General features: G+C 37.0%; 1 protein-coding gene across 3 annotated transcripts in view; it reads right to left on the minus strand.

Annotated features, from left to right (window-relative positions):
* LOC128858245 (tetraspanin-9) overlaps nucleotides 1-19,345 on the minus strand; it is a 40,992-nt gene that overhangs the window by 16,719 nt on the left and 4,928 nt on the right. Inside the window, exon 1 of one of the 3 annotated variants that reach the window (XM_054094359.1) lies at nucleotides 6,673-7,190. The exons of the other annotated variants lie outside the window; for them this stretch is intronic. The gene's annotated coding sequence lies outside the window, so the exon portion shown is untranslated. Of the gene's footprint in view, nucleotides 1-6,672; nucleotides 7,191-19,345 lie in introns of those variants that run through there. 3 annotated transcript variants of the gene reach the window in all.

The following is a 19,345-nucleotide window of genomic DNA, read 5'->3' on the forward strand; positions in this document are numbered from 1 at the left end:
TTGACCTTAACTCAATCGAAAATGTATCAGGAATAATTTCTCAATCGGTTTTTAAAAAATGGAGGACGATTTTATAACGCTAACCTTCCCTTGGAAGTGCGATTATATTTGTTTACTTTAAATATAGGGTTTTTCAGTAAGAGCGCTTCAACTTTTGAACTTTTTTGAATAAAACACAAACGGTTTGACTTTTTTAACTAATTTTTTTTTTATTATCGAGTTTGAACATATACATTTAAGTATGAAACTCGATTTCTTTTGCATGACCACCGCGTGCACGTTTTACGAAGTCCAATCGTTGAACCCAATTTTCCACCACTCTTTTGCATAAATCGGACGAAATTCCAGCAATTTCGCGTTCAATATTGGCTCTGAGCTCACAAATCGTCGCCGGCTTCTTACTGTAGATCAATGGCTTCACATAACCCCAAAACGGGACGGCTTGTTAAATGGACCGTAAAATGGCCGTAATGCTCTTAAAGTAGCAGCAACAGAACGATTATTTTCATAAAAAATTTTGCTGTATTTTAAAAAAATAATAATTATAATAACAATTGGCGCGTGCACTTATGTTAGGTGTTTGGCCGAGCTCCTCATCCTATTTGTAGTTGTGGGTGGTTTTTATGAGGAGCTTTTTCATGGCAGAAATACCCTCAACGGTTTGTTTTAACATCTTCAAGAAACAAATCTTACGTGCCTGTCTCGGCGACACGTTCTATGAAATTAAGAGATGGTTCAGTGTTACTAGAATCGATGTTTTTTTCAATTTTCCCTCAACTTTTTTAACATCGGAATATCGGGCCTTCTAGTAATTTGGTTAGTCTTTGTTTCAAAGACAGCTTTTAGGAACAATTCATAAACATGATGGCCACAGGCGAAAAGTAGTAATTCTCTTCCTAAAGTTTGCTCCAAAATAGCACCAGCTCCATTGAAATGGCCAGTATTGCAAGCTGTTGTGTCACCGCACATTATTTGTACTTTGTCGTGAAGGTTCCAGTCAAAGAGAGCTGTTGAGATGTCCTTAGCTTCATGTTTTCCAGAAGAACTCTCTAGCTGTTCTCTATCGTCAAACGAAGAAATATCTGGCAAGCGTTCTTTTTTTGCACTTCATACATTCAACCCGGCTAATAGTTTTCCATTCCAATGGACAGTGACTATTTTCGGTACATTGTTTTTGAAGTCAGATTTTATTGCTTCTGCCCTTGATTTTCTAGTTTCAGTACGAATTCGCTAAATCAAAGATTTGTTAATAGGCACATCATGGCTATTCAGACCAAGCGCTTCTACCACCGCATTAAGAATGTGAATGGAGTCTCTAATGTCTAACTGGCATCGATCTAAAGTTGCCACTAGTTTAGGTGTTAAGCGACTCTTTCTACCTCTTTTCGAACTTTATTCATGGCAGGGAACGTCCGGCAACCTGAGTTCAGAGTTCAAGATCTGTTCTTCGTGTGAGTCTTCTACACTTTCTAAGTTATTTGTGGTGGAAGTAGATGCAACAACAAGTGATTCTCTTTGCCTTGCCATCCTTTCCTCTTCTTCCTGTCGTCGGTGTCTAGATCTTTCTTTCTTTGCAGTCTCTTGTCTACACCACCTAAGCATCCCGGACGACCTGGCTTTATCTGTTTCATTGAAAATTATATAGAAATTGTTCTCATAGCTTTTGAACGTAGTCTGAGTTTTCTTACAATTTTTTTGTAACTCTCTTCCAACATGATACATATCAACAAGTTTCTGTACGCAATTAGGAACAGGCAGTTTAACCTGAGGAATATTGTAAAATCGGGCTGAGAAAACTTGTCGATTAGATAGTATTGTACTTTTGTACCATTTATTTAATGGCTAGGCAATCCGATAAGGAAAATATCTGGTTTGTCACTGCGTAACTCCACCGACATGCTTACGCACTAAGCAATGGAGCACTAATAATCTCAAAGGTCTCATGCAACTTGTATGGACATGTTTAAATCGCAAGTCGGCACGGGTAATCGTTTATAAATCGAACTAATATTTTTTCTAGACAATATAAGGGTTATTACGAAACTTTTAAGAAGGTGTGCATAAAAAAATATTGAACTTGAAATTTAAGGGACACCCTAGTATATATGTATATATATATAATTGGCGCTACGCTCTTTGTTTGGCCGATACATATAAATATATAATACTCGTATAGCATCAAACACTCACTGCTTCAAATTTTTTCGTTTCATTTAGGCAGAATTGCAAATTATTTTAAGAAAAAAATATGTATTTGTATTGAAATTATAGAATATAATAGCAATTACTTCTACAAAATAAACCAGTTTTTATTAACACGTTCACGCCGGCCCTGTTATTCATGGTCTTCGCCCACAGACGGCAATGTTTACATCTTTTCGCTCTATCGGGAGCGATTGCAGAAATTTTTGAACGAAATTTTTTCGTAAGGGTAGTCGTTTATGGCATATCATCTCATAGGTACCGTCTAATAGAGTACCATTGGTGGTACACGCCGCCCCATGAAGCAATCTTGTGCGGGCCACCGGTGGTACGCGCCGCCCCATGAAGCAGACTTGTGCGGGCCACCGGTGGTTCGCGCCGGCGTGAACGTGTTAAACCAGGTATTATTTGAATTGCAACGATGTTATGTAAATTTGAATTAAAAGAAATGTTTTTAATTTTTAATGGTTTAACCGGCTTAAACTTGTAATACATATTGATATATTAATAAATATTATACATATACCTTATTGTATATGGACTTCGGTATCGTATAAACGTATAAGCATTTTTGATGCATAGAATCGAAGCGTTAACGTTTCCTTTCGGTTAAAAACAGAATACAACGGAAAGGTAGCAAATAAAACCCAACCCCTAGTATTTTAACACATTGACTGCCACGTCGGCCATATATGTGTGACACTGTACTATGCGGTTTACGCCACGTCGGACACATATGTCCGACACCACTATTATTCCCTCTCGCCATGTCACACAGCAACGATTGAAGATAAATATGATTTTATTGCAATAATAAAATATATGGCTTCCCATGATATTTCTGTTATAGTGGCTTCGCCGCGGCTCAAAAAACAATTCGAAAAAATTTGGTTTTGAAAAAAAAATTAAATTCATTTTATTGCAGTAACAAAAAATTTTTTACATATTATTTTTACAAAGTAGTTATACAAATGAACCATTAAACTTGTTTGTGGTGATTTCCAAAACATTCTAAACACATGAATGGCTCTTGGGGACAATCCGGGCAATACGTGTATACTCTTTTAGCCTTCTTTCTGGCAATCTCCCTTCTTTCCATTTGTTTTATTCTGGAATAACATAAAGTACATGTTCGACGTAGTTTTGTATTACTTGCACTTAGTTTTATTTTTAAAATATGAATATTGCCTAATTTTGGCTTCATATGTTTTCCTGGCTTCTGCAAATTTAGAAGTGATGAAGTAATTTGTTCTCTAAACCATCGTATTTGTGCATTATTTTTTTTCGTAGCTTTCTTGTGCACTACAAAAGCATTTACTACTGATAGTCAACGGATTCAAGCATCATTGTCATCATATAACGTTGTTTGGTGTTTGTTTGCAAAAACAACATACTCCCAATTGTTTTGTTTTTGCAAAACGAAGTAGAGCTTGTATGACGACGATGTATTTTGATGTTTAGCCAATGTTTTTGTCGTGCATATATGTCCGCCATGGCCCTGAGTTAAAAAAAGTCGGTAGGCGCCACGTCGAACATATGTGTGTGACATACTAATTAGTTAAAAACTGCCTGTTTCTAAGCAGAAAATATTACCAGCACTACCCTAAATTCCAATTTTGACGTCTCTGATGAGATTAAAAAAAAAAAAAATGCTGTGGCCCCAGAGCATCTTATTTGCTGAAAGTGCCTTGGCAGTCAATGTGTTAATGAAGCAAACTTCTAAAATATTTAGTAAGATTTTTTTGGTTAATTCTGTGAATGAGTAAAAACAATTTTCCTCCTTTCAAAACTTTCTGAAAATAAAATTAAAAAAAAATGAGTGATAGAGCATTTCTAATCTGTTGAGCTGCTGAATGTTGTAAAGCTTAAAAAAAACAAAAAGCTAAACTGAAGTATTAAATTGTCTATAATAGTTAAATATAAACAAGCTTTCCATACAATTTCGAAATTGTTGCTTTTACGATATAACCCATCCAGATTTCTAATGCATTTTTACTCAACCGACTAACCGGTGGCCTTTAGAGAACAGCCGCCTTATCAGAAATATTTTTTCTATTGGGTGAACTAATTCACTTCCGAATGGTAGTCACGCACCAACCCACTGGGCTACGGCGGACTTAGTATGTTGCATGTTATATGTATAGGGTTATTCAATAGGTGCGCTTCAACTTTTTTCCGACAGAGAGGGCGAACGACGCAATATTTTTTATTTTTCGCTTGTCATTTGTAAACTTCATTAGTATACATTTCATCATGGAACGCTACACACTTGAGCAACGATTGCAAATCGTGCAAATTTTTTATGAAAATAATCGTTCTGTTGCTGCTACTTTAAGAGCATTACGGCCATTTTACGGTCCATTTAACAAGCCGTCCCGTTTTGGGGTTATGTGAAGCCATTGGTCTACAGTAAGAAGCCGGCGACGATTTGTGAGCTCAGAGCCAATATTGAACGCGAAATTGCTGGAATTTCGGACTTCGTAAAACGTGCACGCGGTGGTCATGCAAAAGAAATCGAAGTTCATACTTAAATGTATATGCTCAAACTCGATAATAAAAAAAAAATTAGTTAAAAAAGTCAAACCGTTTGTGTTTTATTCAAAAAAGTTCAAAAGTTGAAGCGCTCTTACTGAAAAACCCTATATATTGCATATCATAGGTGAGTTCAAATGCGTTTATATAGTTATTTTGAAGAATATTCACAATCCTATATTTTGTACAGACAATTGTTAGCATTTTTTCCATATAACGCATCCAAAAAATTACAAAAAACTCTGCGGCAATTGCTGACCATTTTAAACGTACCAATTATTAAGCTAAAATTTAATCAGCAATAAAACTGCTTAGCTTAAAATATTTGGAAAATTCTGTTAACCATATTTTAAATTTTGTTTGAAATTTGTTGATCTTTTATAAATCAGTTTGAATTTTTTAAACCATTTCCACTTACAAAGACTTTAGTGTTCATGTTGATTAAAGTGGCGAGACCGAAGAAAGTTCTGTCAACGATTTTCCTCGATTTTCTAGCTAGTCATTATTAAAAACTCTTCTCCAAGATAAACACATATATTGAATACTCAAATTTGATACAATGCAAAATTGCACATTCCCAAGGGCCCTGATGTAAGTACAGAAAATAAAGGAACAAAAAAAGAAGAATGAGCGAAAGTGAGTAGATAATCCAAAGAATATATCAAATCTGAACAAACAGGTTTTTGTATATTATTTTCCGTACTGACGTCACTCCATTGTGAAATGCACCAAGAACAAAGTAGCGGTTTTCGGAAGGCGCCATTTTCTGTATTGTCTACATCGGGCAGAATTCTCATTTACAATTTTATTTTCTGCTATTATCGTAGTTCTTATCACAGGTCCTATGCAAGCGCACCCTTAAAAGTAGACAAGTATTTTCTAATAGCTGTCACCCCGGCAGACAATGGCAAATAACCTCCCCCATTTTTGAAAAAAACAAAAAACAGCAAGGCACACACCACAAATAGAAGAAGTTTGGCCAAGCACTCCATAAAGAGTGTAAGCACATATATATATACAAGGTGGCGCAAAATTCATATAATAAAAAAAAAGGTTTAAGAAAAAACTATTTCGAGTGATGGAAATCTTTATCATTTGAACTTTACGCGCTCCATCACAAGCCAAAAATTATTGGCGTACGACGCCATTTGCAAATATTATACATCTTCCCATAGGGTGATTAATTTCGCGCCACCTAGTATATATATATGTATATCTCCTACGACCAGAAAGTACCGGGAATGTTTAAATAAAACAAAGTTAAATTTCAGGCAAATTTATTTTATCTCCTTCAAAATATGACCCGTCTAAAGCAATACACAGGTGCCTACGATTAACCTAGTCCTCAATGCACCCCTGGTCGGCCGGCGAACGGTTGGGCTTCAGCTCCTTCATCGCATTCTATAAGATCTCCTCAATCGACTGAAATCTCCTTCCACGAAGTGGTAACTTCAACTTGAAAAACAAAAAGAAGTCGCACGGGGTCACATCAAGTGAATGCGGTGTTTGCACGATGGTATTTTCTTGGTGTTTGGTCAATAATAATGTAATACAGCATAATTTAGGCTCGGTGCGATGGCGCGTTATCATCATGCAAAATCCCAGAATTTTTTGCCCACATTTCCGGCCGGCTAAAAAGTGACAGATATGTGTCTTACAGTCCCTACCAACATAAGAAAAAAATATGGGCCGGTTACCAACTGCGCCGTTCGTTTAAATTAAACATTCCCGGTACTTTTTAATCATAGAGTATACATATATTAAATAGATCTGTCAATCAACCGCCTACGTCAAGTGATTTGAGTGTTTTGGACTAATTCTCACATCTCCGATAGATGACATAGAAACCAAGATTCGACGGACTTTAGCAAGTTAAAGCCTTTAAGGTTATAAACAATTGAATGTTTATCGTAAGACGCAGTCCAAGTAGCTACTTACCCGAATGTATTTATATACACTAAACAGCATAAGCTAATAAAGCCAAAATCTTAGCAGGTTAATTTTTTTCCGCGAAAGAAAAGCACCGGCTAAATACACGCAGCTTTTTATATATGTAACAAACACTTATTACAAAATTTTGCTTTCTTTTCTTGATTTTAATTTAAAAACTTGAACATAGCGTAGCGAGAATAACCATAATTACAACACAAAATTAACTGAAGTCACACGTACATACAGATCTAACTATGAATCGTAGATGCAATCCGCAACGATGTCTATCAAGCAGACGCGTTAAGTATATTTCACTTAGAAATCACTTTCATCCGCGACATTAAATTTAATGGTCAAACGCAGCGGCTCTACCGAATCCCGTTTAGCACAACTAAATCGTTGCTTGGCGGTTGCTGATTGCGATAAAAGACCGAGACGCGCGCACGAGTAAAACTCTTCACTGCAACGACTCTTGGCGGATTAAACTGACTGACTGACCAGAGGTCAGCAGCGTATGTCTGTGCTCATCGCAGGCAGGCGGTCGTTGACAAAAGAAAAATCTTTGTGCTACAGTCGACGACGAGTCAAACATTCGGTTGACCATTCAACCGCCCAGCTGCATGGCACAATGTATGTATGTATATGTAATACATACATAAGTATGTGCGTTCATTTAAGTGCATACTCATATACAAATATTCATACATGCTCATACATATGTACAAATGTATTTTACCACACATATTAAAATGAAAATTGTACATTTTTAGAAACAAAAAAAAATGATTGTAAAAATTACTGCTATAGTATGTGCATTCATACACAAACAAACACACAAATGAATGCATAAATATTTGTGTACGTATGTATGTATGTACAATATCTATTATACCCGCTGCGTTGCGCGAAAGTCACTAACTGTCGCCAGCTGGTGTACGGGTATGCTGCACCGTTGAGTTGATTTCGCCCGCCTGCTGGATCATTCGCTACAAAACTGAGTCGCTGGCTTATTCGCTTATTTTCTAATTTAACTCAATAACATTTTGGAATAATGGCATTTAAATCATTGTAAATTTGCAATTTACCCAGTAGAAGCGAGGAAAATATCATAAACAAAAACTTAGACTTTGCTACATTTTGATTGCCACCAGACTGAACTAAAAAAAGGTGCGAAAACAATAATGCTGGCTGCAACTGTTGCCCGTTTCAAGCTCATCGTCACGGCGGCGCTGAGTGACAATGATTGAGTTCGAGTTGGCGTAGTTGGTGCTGTCAATTGCAATGAAAGCTTTATGCATATGTACATGTGTATGTATGTATGCTTATATATAATTATAAAGATCAAGAGCTCAGCTGATGTCTGCTAATCGCCCTTAGAGCTGTTGATTGACAAGCTTGAATAGATTTTTCAATGAAGATACGTTTTTCGATACACAAATCGTCATCTCTATCACAAAAAATAAAAAAAAAATAAATTATTGGCGCGTACACTTCTGTTAGGTGTTTGGCCGAGCTCCTCCTCCTATTTGTGGTGTGCGTCTTGATGTTGTTCCACAAATGGAGGGACCTACAGTTTCAAGCCGACTCCGAACGGCAGATATTTTTATGAGGAGCTTTTTCATGGCAGAAATACACTCGGAGGTTTGCCATTGCCTGCCGAGGGGCGACCGCTATTAGAAAAATGTTTTTATTAATTTTGCTTTCACCGAGATTCGAACCAACGACCTCTCTGTGAATTCCGAATGGTAATCACGCACCAACCCATCTCTATCACACTTTTTTGAAATATGAGATATAATTACGTACATCGATAGCCACAAATTCAATAGAAAATTAAAAAACAAACAAAAAATTACAAACTAGTTTCTCAAGAGATATTTCAATTCGGCTTATTGAAAACCGTAGTTTTCGCTACTGTCGCCAATCAAGTTTCCCATTTCCCATTCGATTATATTTTTTCGCAACTAATGCGCTCGCGATTATTTATTATTATTTATTGTTCGACTTTTACATTTCATTACATTTCATTTTTAATCATTAACATTAGAACGTACGACAGTGACACTAGGTCGTTTGTCGGAAGAAAAAAGAAAAAAAAAAAAAAATCTTACATTTTACATATGTTACTATGGTACTATATATTGAATTCGCTTAAAATTAATTTTCTATATTCTATAGCACCAGTGATGAACTTAAATAAATTATTATATCCAGAAGGGCCAACACCATTTAAAATGTCTATGATTTCATCTCGGTTTAAACTAAATTTTCCAAAAAATCTTTGACGAATTCTTTTAAGCGCTCGCGATTATACGCAATGATTTATTGCCCTGTCTTATGCTGTCTAATGTCAAGCAAAATGCGCAAATCAAATTTTCTCAAACTCTCAGCTGCACAATCAAAGCGAAAAAAATGCAGAAGGTGTGGCCAATATCAGACCGTTAACCGTCTCTCTGTGAATTTGAAAGAATCGGTTGACGTAACAGGGGTAATCGGCCAAACCTGGTAATCTATCACCATTGGATGCAAACTTACCACAGCTTCATGCACGGTGGAGGGAATGCAAGAGCTTGTGCATATGAGTGAATTTGCCAGAATCAGTTATATCAGTAGAGGGATCGATTTAGCCATGTTTGACGCCCGTCAGTCGTGTGAAAGGTGTGACACTCAGTCTCAGAGTCTGTAGGAGTAATCTTGGATAAGAAGCTGACTTGGAAAACACATGTTTCGCGAAAGGTGGATCGTGCACTGAGGATATTTCAACGATACCGTACACCCTTTGGCAAAACCTGGGGTCTGAAACCGGCTGTGGTCTGGTGGATATACACAGTACATATCACACCAATCATCACTTATGATTCTGTAGTTTGGTGGAGAAGGAATATGATTAAGTCAACACGTCGGGAACTATACAGGCTGCAAAGAAGCGTATGTTTATGCAGTACGGGTGCCATGAGTACAACTTCCGAAGATGATATGCTTAATTTGCTCTCCTTGGATCTTAAGATATAACAGGAAGTAATAAAAACAATGTATATACTCCGTAAATATGGCCTCTGGCACGAATACGGAAGTTCGGGATGCAGAGAAATCTTTAAGTTACTATCTGAGCAGCATCCACTGTTCTTGGCATCTAAAGATGACTTTTCACCTATAGTTTCATTTGGAAAGAAATTTTATTTCAAATACCCACTGCGTGAGCAATGGTGTAAGCCAGAGTGCATTACAAGAGGTTTGACGGATATTTTCTTCACCGATGGGTCCAAGAATGTTAAAAGATTCTGGAGCCGGAAAAGTACTTAAACTAGAGTAATAGGTATCATTACGCTATGGAAGGAATGTCAACTATTTTTCAGATTGGGGTTTTTAGTGACAGTAAGAAGAAGCTTAATTCTTTTGCAAGACAGAATAAGCTCGTACTAATATGGATTCCAAGACACTGCGGGGTTCAAGGGAATGAAATTTCCGATGAATTGGGCAACTGTGGATCAGCGATTCCCCCACAGGGAACCGAAATAAGTGCTGCAGAAATCATGAAGTGGATCAGCGATTATGTACGCAATTTACATAAAGAGCGATGGTCCAGTCTAGAACGCTGCAAAACTGCAAAATATATTGTGACAAGCCCTGACAGAAAACTTTCTTCTAAAACTTGGAAGAAAAGACGTTCTGTTGATGATAGGTATTATTATAGGACACAATCCATAGAGTCAACATATGACCACCATTGGAATCATTGAAAACCCGATTTGCCTATCTTAGTTAGAGGAGGAGGATAGCATTGTGCACTTTTTGTGTGAGTGTCCGGCATTTGCTAGAGCTACGCTGCAAATTTTGGGTTCCGATGTCGTGAGAATGAGTAATATTCGTTCTCTAAAACTGGTGGATATTTACAGATTTGCCAGAGAATCTGGAAAATTCTCACAGGACTAACTATCTCTATCTCTGTCTCTATTCTTTCCTATCTCTGTCTCTGATACTTTTCTCCCTCCCTCCTTGACTATCTACCCCCTTTCCAGAGCTTTAAATACAATGGGCTCTTTAGCCTGAGTGTTTTAGGAGCCACCAAATCTCCTGGTGCTCCTTGGCTCGACCTTTTCAAATTTCAATTTCATATGTATTTTGGTATAGACCGAATTCAGCCATCTGAAGTGGTTTTTTTTCATATTTTTTGTGTTCTCTATTCTATTATCAACCACGTTTATATTTAACTAACCCCATCTAAAATTGCATCGAAGCAAAATTACTCTCAAATTTCCATTTTAATCTGCATTCTATCTTTCTTGATGGTATTCATATAAATTTGAAGTAAATGCTTAATTCCTTATTTAGCCGCCTTAAAGTAATTACTTCTTTTTTATTAATATAATTCACTGTATGGACAAATATACCATACACTTGAGGAAAATCTTTATTTCGGCCTCTACGCGCTCCATTGCTTTTCTGAATGTTTAGTGCAGATGTCCAGTTCACAAAATTATAAATCTTCTGAAAAGGTGATTAATTTTGTGTCACCTTGTACAATAATAAAAGTAGTTAAATTTAAATTTTTCAACCGCCATATTGTCCACCTAAGCTAAGCCATTTTAACAGATTATAATATAATATTTCATGCCACGATAACTACTAGAAGAAATTTTTCGATATTTTGTGGTGGAAATTTAGTTTTTAATTAAAACGAAACAAAAAATATTGTTTCGCTTCTTATTCTGCAAGCTTATGATCTCATTGATGAACTCTCTGTGCATCAAAAGAAATACTTAATTTTTTTGTAGTCTCAAAATTTGGGTTTGGTTCTAAGACAAAATGTTGCGTATTCCAAGCTAAAACAACTCGAAGCGAATCGATCCCCATAATTTTGATGAACAATTTTTGCTTTCTTTGGCACTTAACACATTTTCGGTAAGTATTTGCATTTAGCAAAGTTGCTTATCAATGAATAGAGAAAGTTAGAAATAAATGAAGATGCACTATTTATTGTTCGTTATTCTTGCGTTAAAATAAATGCTTTAAAAAATGGACTTAGCTTTTCACTCTAAGGCTCGCTATTTTGTAAAATTCTAAAAATCTCCTGCATATGCCATTTTAAACTACACTGGAAATATTTGTCTCCTACAGAACAGCAAGTTCACCACGGTTTTCTAATGAATAATAAATATTGAGTTTCATAGATTGCAAAACATTACGTCCAACGATCTCCTAATGTTGCATAAGTTAATGGACCATTGTAATGAAAACAATATACGCTGAATGCTGCGTTTTGGATAAGAGGTTAATTCAAAATTTGTTATACTTAATGGAGCTTTATACAGGGTTGCCAATATTCGACGGACCCATCTGGCAACCCTGCATCTTTTTACAGAGACGTCAGATCGCATAATGACATACCGCGTTGGAAGCGTCAGTCCATGCAGATTTTTACCATGGAACAGTATATTCAACGCGAGCCCGCTCAGTTGTTGAAATTTACATTCAACAAAAGAAGTCAATTGTGAAAACTCAACGTGCGTATAAAAAATTAAATAATGTGAAAAGTGCGCCTTCTAAGAACACCATTAAACGTTTGTACGAAAGGTTTTCGACTGGTGATGCTCTTTCTAATCCAAAGAGCCCAAATTGATTTTGTACGGGCCAGTGTTGAAACGTCGCGAGACGTCGAGGACATCCCAAAATCGCCGTTCTCAGCTGTTGGGCATTGCTCGGACCACTTTACAACGAATTATCCGCATTGATTTGCATTTATTCCCGTATAAGATTCAATTGACGCAAAGATTATTGCCTGCGGACAAGCTTCGTCGATTGGAATGGGCCCAAAAACACATGGGTCCGTCGAATATGGGCAACCTTGTATATGATTGTATCGGATGTTTTTTAATAGCTTGAGAGCTTAAAATAATATTACAAAATATTATTATAATCTGAGAGATAATCTCATGGCATTTATTTTTTGAATATGATATTCGGCATATGCCAAGCGTGCATGATCCATTCGATCAGTTCAATTTTGGTAACTTCTTCCAATAACTATATTACTTTTTCCGGATGGCGTCAATGGTGGTTTGAATATTGCAACAAATCGATTTTTAACGCGCTGTAGTTGGGACTAACCTCTTATTTCCATAATTTGGAAGTGTTGTTCTGGCATTAAACGATTCATGGTGACATTTCTCAGCTGTCATTCGCCATTCTCAGCTGTCAAGCCATAATTTTCGATATCGATAGCTAAAATAACACCCCCCTAGTAGCTAAAATAACACCCACTATACGAGGTTTGTTAAGAAAATAAGGTGACTTTTCAAATTTCGCAGGCTTTTTTTTTTGTTGGTACACTCGTCTCGAAGATATGTTCACGGTATTAACCGCTTTTCGATAGCATATCCAAAGCTTGTGACTAAAGAACATTTATTTTTTGATGGGGCATTTCTTAATAGATTTTTTGATAAAGCTTTTTCGAATTGATATGTATCTTAATTATAAGATAAAGCAAAATAAAATAAGAAATTGTTTTAATACATTAAAAGATCAAAACAATTTCAATTCGTTAGTTTTTGAATTACTAATAGGACTATGAATAAGTTCGTGCGGTTTTTTTCGAAATTTGAAACTTTATTGACGTAAAATGGTTACAAATTTAATATTCAAAATATTGTCCATCGCTTACTACTACTTTTTCCCATCTTTCTGGCAATTCACGGATTCCCTTTGTGAAAAATTCGGTCGGTTTTGCCGCAATCCACGAATCGATCCATTTTTTGACTTCATCGTAATTACGGAAGTGCTGGTCAGCCAGGCCATGTTGCATCGATCGGAAGAGATAGTAATCGGATGGCGCAAGGTCTAGACTATACGGCGGGTGGGGTAGGACATCCCATTTGAGCGTTTCTAAGTATGTTTTGACCACTTGTGCAACATGTGGCCGAGCATTGTCATGTTGCAAAATAACTTTGTCGTGTCTATCGGCGTATTGCGGCCGTTTTTCTCGCAGTGCTCGGCTCAAACGCATCAATTGTCGTCGGTAGACATCCCCCGTAATCGTTTCATTCGGTTTCAGTAGCTCATAATACACAACACCCAGCTGGTCCCACCAGATACACAGCATAACCTTCAGGCCATGAATATTCTGCGCCGACGTCGATGTTGAAGCATGGCCAGGGTATCCATACGTTGCCCGACGTTTTGGATTGTCGTAATGGACCCACTTTTCATCGCCAGTCACAATTCGATGCAAAAAACCCTTTCTTTTGTGCCGTTGAAGCAGTTGTTCGCATGCCATAAAACGGCGTTCAACGTCTCTTGGCTTCAATTCATACGGCACCCAATGGCCTACCTTTCGGATCATTCCCATGGCTTTTAAACGTTTGGAAATGGTTGATTGATCAACTCCCAAAGTTTTTGCAACCTCTTCTTGCGTTTGAGCCGGATCTTGATCGAGCAATTCCTCCAATTCGGTATCCATGAACTTTGGCGGCGCACCCTCGCGTTCTTCGTCTTCCAAGCCAAAATCACCACTTTTAAAGCGTGCAAACCACTTCTGGCACGTTCGCTCAGATAGAGCATGCTCACCATAAACTTCCACCAAGATACGATGACTTTCGGCTGCTTTTTTCTTCATATTAAAATAATGAAGAAGAATTCCCCGCAAAAACACATTATTTGGCACGAAATTCGACATTTTCAAGTGTGGTAAAAATATTGTTGTTTACGCTTCAAATAAAAAACTTATACTGACGTTTGTGCCTTACGACAGTAGCTCTCCAATGAATGTTTGGAAATGTGGATCGATGGAATAATAATCAAGTTACGCCATCTGTTGTAAAACCGCACGAACTTATAAATAGACCTATTAGATAATATCGTTCGTTTCTTTGTTGGGAAATTAGCCATCAACAGCCAGCTATAGAAATCAAGAGCGCAAGAAACTATACTCTCTCAAAAGCAAGAATATCATAAAATGTTAACAAAGGGGAAAACAGATATAGGGTGATTCAAAAGTGAAGTAATTTTTTAACAATAATTATTAATGATAAATAACTTTTATTTTTATAATTTTATTTTTTATTTATTTATTTTTTTTGGCAATTGCTGCTTTGGCAAACTTAGTCATGGAATGATATTCAGTTGAAAAACGTGTAGAAGTAAACCCCCAAATTATTTATTAAAATGGTTGTTCTGAGGAAAGGTCATTTCGCGCATTGCATGATTTTTTACTCAACATAACCGACACATTTTCACTCAAATGTACACGATTACAAGAAAAACTACCGCATTTGAAGTAGTGAGAATCCACAAGTCATTCTAAAAAACCTTTGCACCCACAACAAGTTGGTGTCTTTCTTAGGTTGATGGAGGCATCGTACCTTAATTCTTGGAAAATGATGGCGGTAACGATGTTACAGTGAACAGTGAACATTATCGTGATATAATAGCAAACCTAATTGGCCTGATTTAGATGGCATGGACTTGGGCAATATGTGCGTTCAACTTGGCAGTGCCACTAGCCACACAGAGCATGCAATAAAGACTATATTACAAACGAAGTTAGCAAGGCTCATTACCATACGAAACAGCGAGTTCAAATGGCCGCTGAGCTCTTGCTATTTGACACCATTGGACTGCTTCCTCTGGGGCTAAGTGAAAAGTGGTGTCGCTATGCCCGAGAAGATGTCAGGACTAAAAAATTAAATCATTATGAATGATATGCAGCCCAAACATTGGCAAAAAAACCATAGTAAATTTCGGTATGCGCATCCTGTGTTGTCAGACGAGCCGTGGTGAGTATTTAACCGATATTGTGTTCCATACAAAATACAAGGTGGCGTCCATCTCGTACCGCTATTCCCCTCTCAGCGAATTTGACAGAATATATGTGCATGTTACGTCACGCTGGAGCAATTGGTGATTGTAAGCCTAGCAATTTATTCTGTTATTGTTGTAATTTCTTCTTCTTGTATTCTTGTTCGCGTTTTCGCATTTCTGCGTCACACATTTCTGACGTCATTTTAACGTCAAACAAAAATTATTGTATTTCTATTTGATGGGACAATCGTTTATTCCAACGTTCTTTTGTTTCATACATAAATGTCATAGACTAAAAAACATGATGAAATTAAAAAAAAAATAGTTTCGAATTTTTGTGTTTTATTTATAAAAGAAAATCTGCAGCCTCATTAAATCACCGTGATTAAACCTACCATGACTTTGAAATCAATTAAAAGTCAACCGTAATGAGTTAACTAAAAGCTAACTGTTTTAGTAGTCGCCCACGAAATTTCTAACAGGGTTGCATTTCTTAAATACGATCGCATTAATTAATCTTTAAAATATATCACAAATATTATTTACATACAAATTCCACTGATTTGAATGTGATTCGCTCTCATTGTCGCTTTGTCGCCCTCACAATTGTGTGTAAATATTAATTGTTGTGATTTTTTCTAACATAGCAACTATTTTCACTACAATTAAAACAAATGGTTGTTCACGATTATTATTGTTGTTGCAGTGACTGCATTTTTGTGTGCAATTATGGGCAATGGCCGTAAAATATATACAATTATTTATATTAGCATAAAAATTTAAATACTCGTTCATACGAGCATACACAAACACATGTATATGTATATATGAATGTGTGAATTTTTAAGTGTCAGCGTGCTTCAACGCATTACGCTGTTATCCAGTTCCTTTGTGGAGCAACGGGTGGCTTCTTTAATCGCGCAACCGGTTTAAGATTCGCAAGTGCAAAAGTAACTCATCTCAATGATGGAGAATCAACATCGCCACCACTTCGATGCCACAGCTGCGTGTGTGGCGGCTACAGCGCTGCATGCAACAACCGCCAAAGCGCGTTTGGCTATGTTCAACCAGATAAGTGTTTTCAGCAGCACATACTTAACTACACACATGCACGTGAACGCCTTTACGCATGTATGTCCATATGTCCATATTTTACTAGTACAAGTTGTGTCAAGTAGCTTCTGGAACAGTTAGCTGCTTGCATTCAAGTGGCAACAGAAGAGAGTACTCGGATGATGACTTGAAACGCAAGTGCGATGATGTGATTGTTGGCCAGACAATGCACAAATTGCCACACAAAGCTGGATAATTTGTCTGGCATACTTAAAAGGCCATTCGCTTGCGGGTTGGTCAGTTCTTTGATTTATCGTTTTATTTTATTTTTTCGTGTATTTTGACTTAATTTCCAACCAAGCTGTGCTGTGCTTTTTCATGCATCATATATTTGTTTGTAATTCCTACCTAATTAGTGGATAGACTTATACATATGTATGTATATGTAAGTATACATGCACTTTTAGTAAATAAGTAGTTCACCATAAAGTAATAACCATTGCCGCATTTGAAATTTTTTAACTTAATTTTATTCTACCATCTCCCACCACTTTCTTCAACACTGGGTTAATCGCTGCAACTCATGCAGTCTCAATTAAATATTAACTACTTATATATATTACCCATAGCATTTTGGCCATGGTTATAGCTTTGTTACCCAGCCAACGTTCAAAAATCTCTGCTTGTATTGAAAGTCTCTATGAAGAGTTCACTTACATTTGTCTTGCTTGTAAAGGGTTTTCCAATAAGAGGTCTTATTTTGATACTTTTCCCGAATAACATCAATGGTTTCGTTGCTTGTTAAAATTAAACGTTGCAAAGATCAATACCATCCAATTTCGGAGATAAAAAATTGTCTCTCGATATCGCAATCCATTCACCGTAACTGTTGCTCCAGCTTTAGTTTCGAAAAAGTAAGGTCCAATAACTCCGCCGGATCATAAACCGCACCAAACAGTCACACGTTGAGGATAGAGAGGCTTTTCAACAATAAATCTTGGATTTTCTGAGCCACAGATCCGACAATTTGGTTTGTTGATAAAGCCACCGAGGTGGAAATGGACCTCATCACTCAAGATAATTTTTTGATGGAATTCCGGATCAATTTCATGCATTTCAACGACCCAATCCGCAAAGACACGAAGTTTTTGATGATCGACCCGCTTGAGTTCTTGTGTTAACTGGACTTTAGAAGCCCTAAGACCCAAATCTTTATACAAAATACAGTGTAATGACGTTTGTGGAATGCCTAATTCCAAAGAACGACGAGGAATGGACAAACCTGGGTTTTCTTCAACACTTTCGCCTACAACAGCAGTATTTTCGGCTGTTCTTGAGCGACGTGCACGGGTTTTATTCTGCACATCACTAACTTGTCCAAACAGCTCGAATTTTTTCACAAATTTCTGTATTACGGTCTGACAAGGTGCTTCACGATGACTCAAAAATGTTCGAGTTTTACAAACCGTCTCTGCCAAATTTTCATCATTCTTATTGTGAATTTTAATAATTTCAATGCGTTGTTTAACCGTGAATCATTCCATTTTTATTAATGGCGTAGTTTCTACTTGTCAAATATCAAACAATGACAGCTTCAAAATTGGCATCTACCGAAATAGCGGGCTATTTAAAATAACACCTGTTATTGGAAAACCCTTTCAAATGGCCAAAACACTTAGGACCGAAATTCCATTAGTTCGGAGCAATGTCGAAGAAAATTGCTGTATTTTTGGCGAACTTAAAATGTTATTTCATTCTTTGTCGATATCCAACTCAAAACCTTTGTCTTTCACCGAAAAGGCTTAGTCGAAGTCTGTTAACTGCTAAGTTCACGCATAGTATTTCTGCTCTCAACAGTCTCCACTAATAACTCATTTTCTCACACTTTTTAATTAGGCAAACGAATTTGGCATATTTTTAATTTTAGTAAAAGTATTTCTTTACTATTTTACGGGCATAACTTTCTTACGTACTATTTAGAACGAAAAGTACAATAGAATAACTATCGACTATAATTTAGTCTCTTCTTCTAATCATAGTCGATAGCCTGCTCTCCTTTGCACGGGCATCAACTCTCTATTAGTTAGCTAAAAGACAGTCCAGAGCACTGTTTACAAGCGTGCGAGTATTTTGTCGAGAGTAAACGCGAAAAAAGAAAATCAGTAATGGATTTCAAAAGTAATAATGTGATAACATTACATTTGGCTAGAAAATCACAACCAGCGATTGTTTGTGAGCTCGAGCTTCTTAGCATCGCGAAGCGTCATGGAGGTGGTCATCAAAACACTGCAACGACACGTGAAATGGTTCAAAAAGTGACTTGAGCGAAATCTCCGCCGAAGTGTCAATCAAATAGCGAAAGAACTGAAAATATCTGACCGTAGCATCCACCGCATACTGAACAATGATCTCAAAGTCAAGCCTTACAAAATCCAAAAGGCGCATGATCTCACACCAAAGCAGCAACAAATCAGACTTGAGCGAACGAAGGAGTTACTTCGCTTGGCCGAAAACGGTCAATTTCCGAACATTGTGTTTTCTGACGAGAAAATTTTTTCAAATTGAGCAATTCATAAATTCCCAAAACGATAGGGTTTATTTGATCGAACGTTCATACGAGAATTTGAGTCATCGATTGGCCAGCAGGAGGCAGCACCCGCCACATGTAATAGTTTGGGCCGCTGTAACCGCAGATGGGTGCTCTCCAATCGTTTTCATCGAGCCTGTCGTCAAAGTAAATGCGAAATATTATCGGGAAAGTATTCTGGATATTGCTTGAAAACCTTGGACAAAAAATGTTTCGGTGGCAGACCATGGATGTTTCAACAAA

Source organism: Anastrepha ludens, chromosome 3 (genome assembly GCF_028408465.1).
Source record: "Anastrepha ludens isolate Willacy chromosome 3, idAnaLude1.1, whole genome shotgun sequence".
NCBI lineage: Eukaryota > Metazoa > Arthropoda > Insecta > Diptera > Tephritidae > Anastrepha > Anastrepha ludens.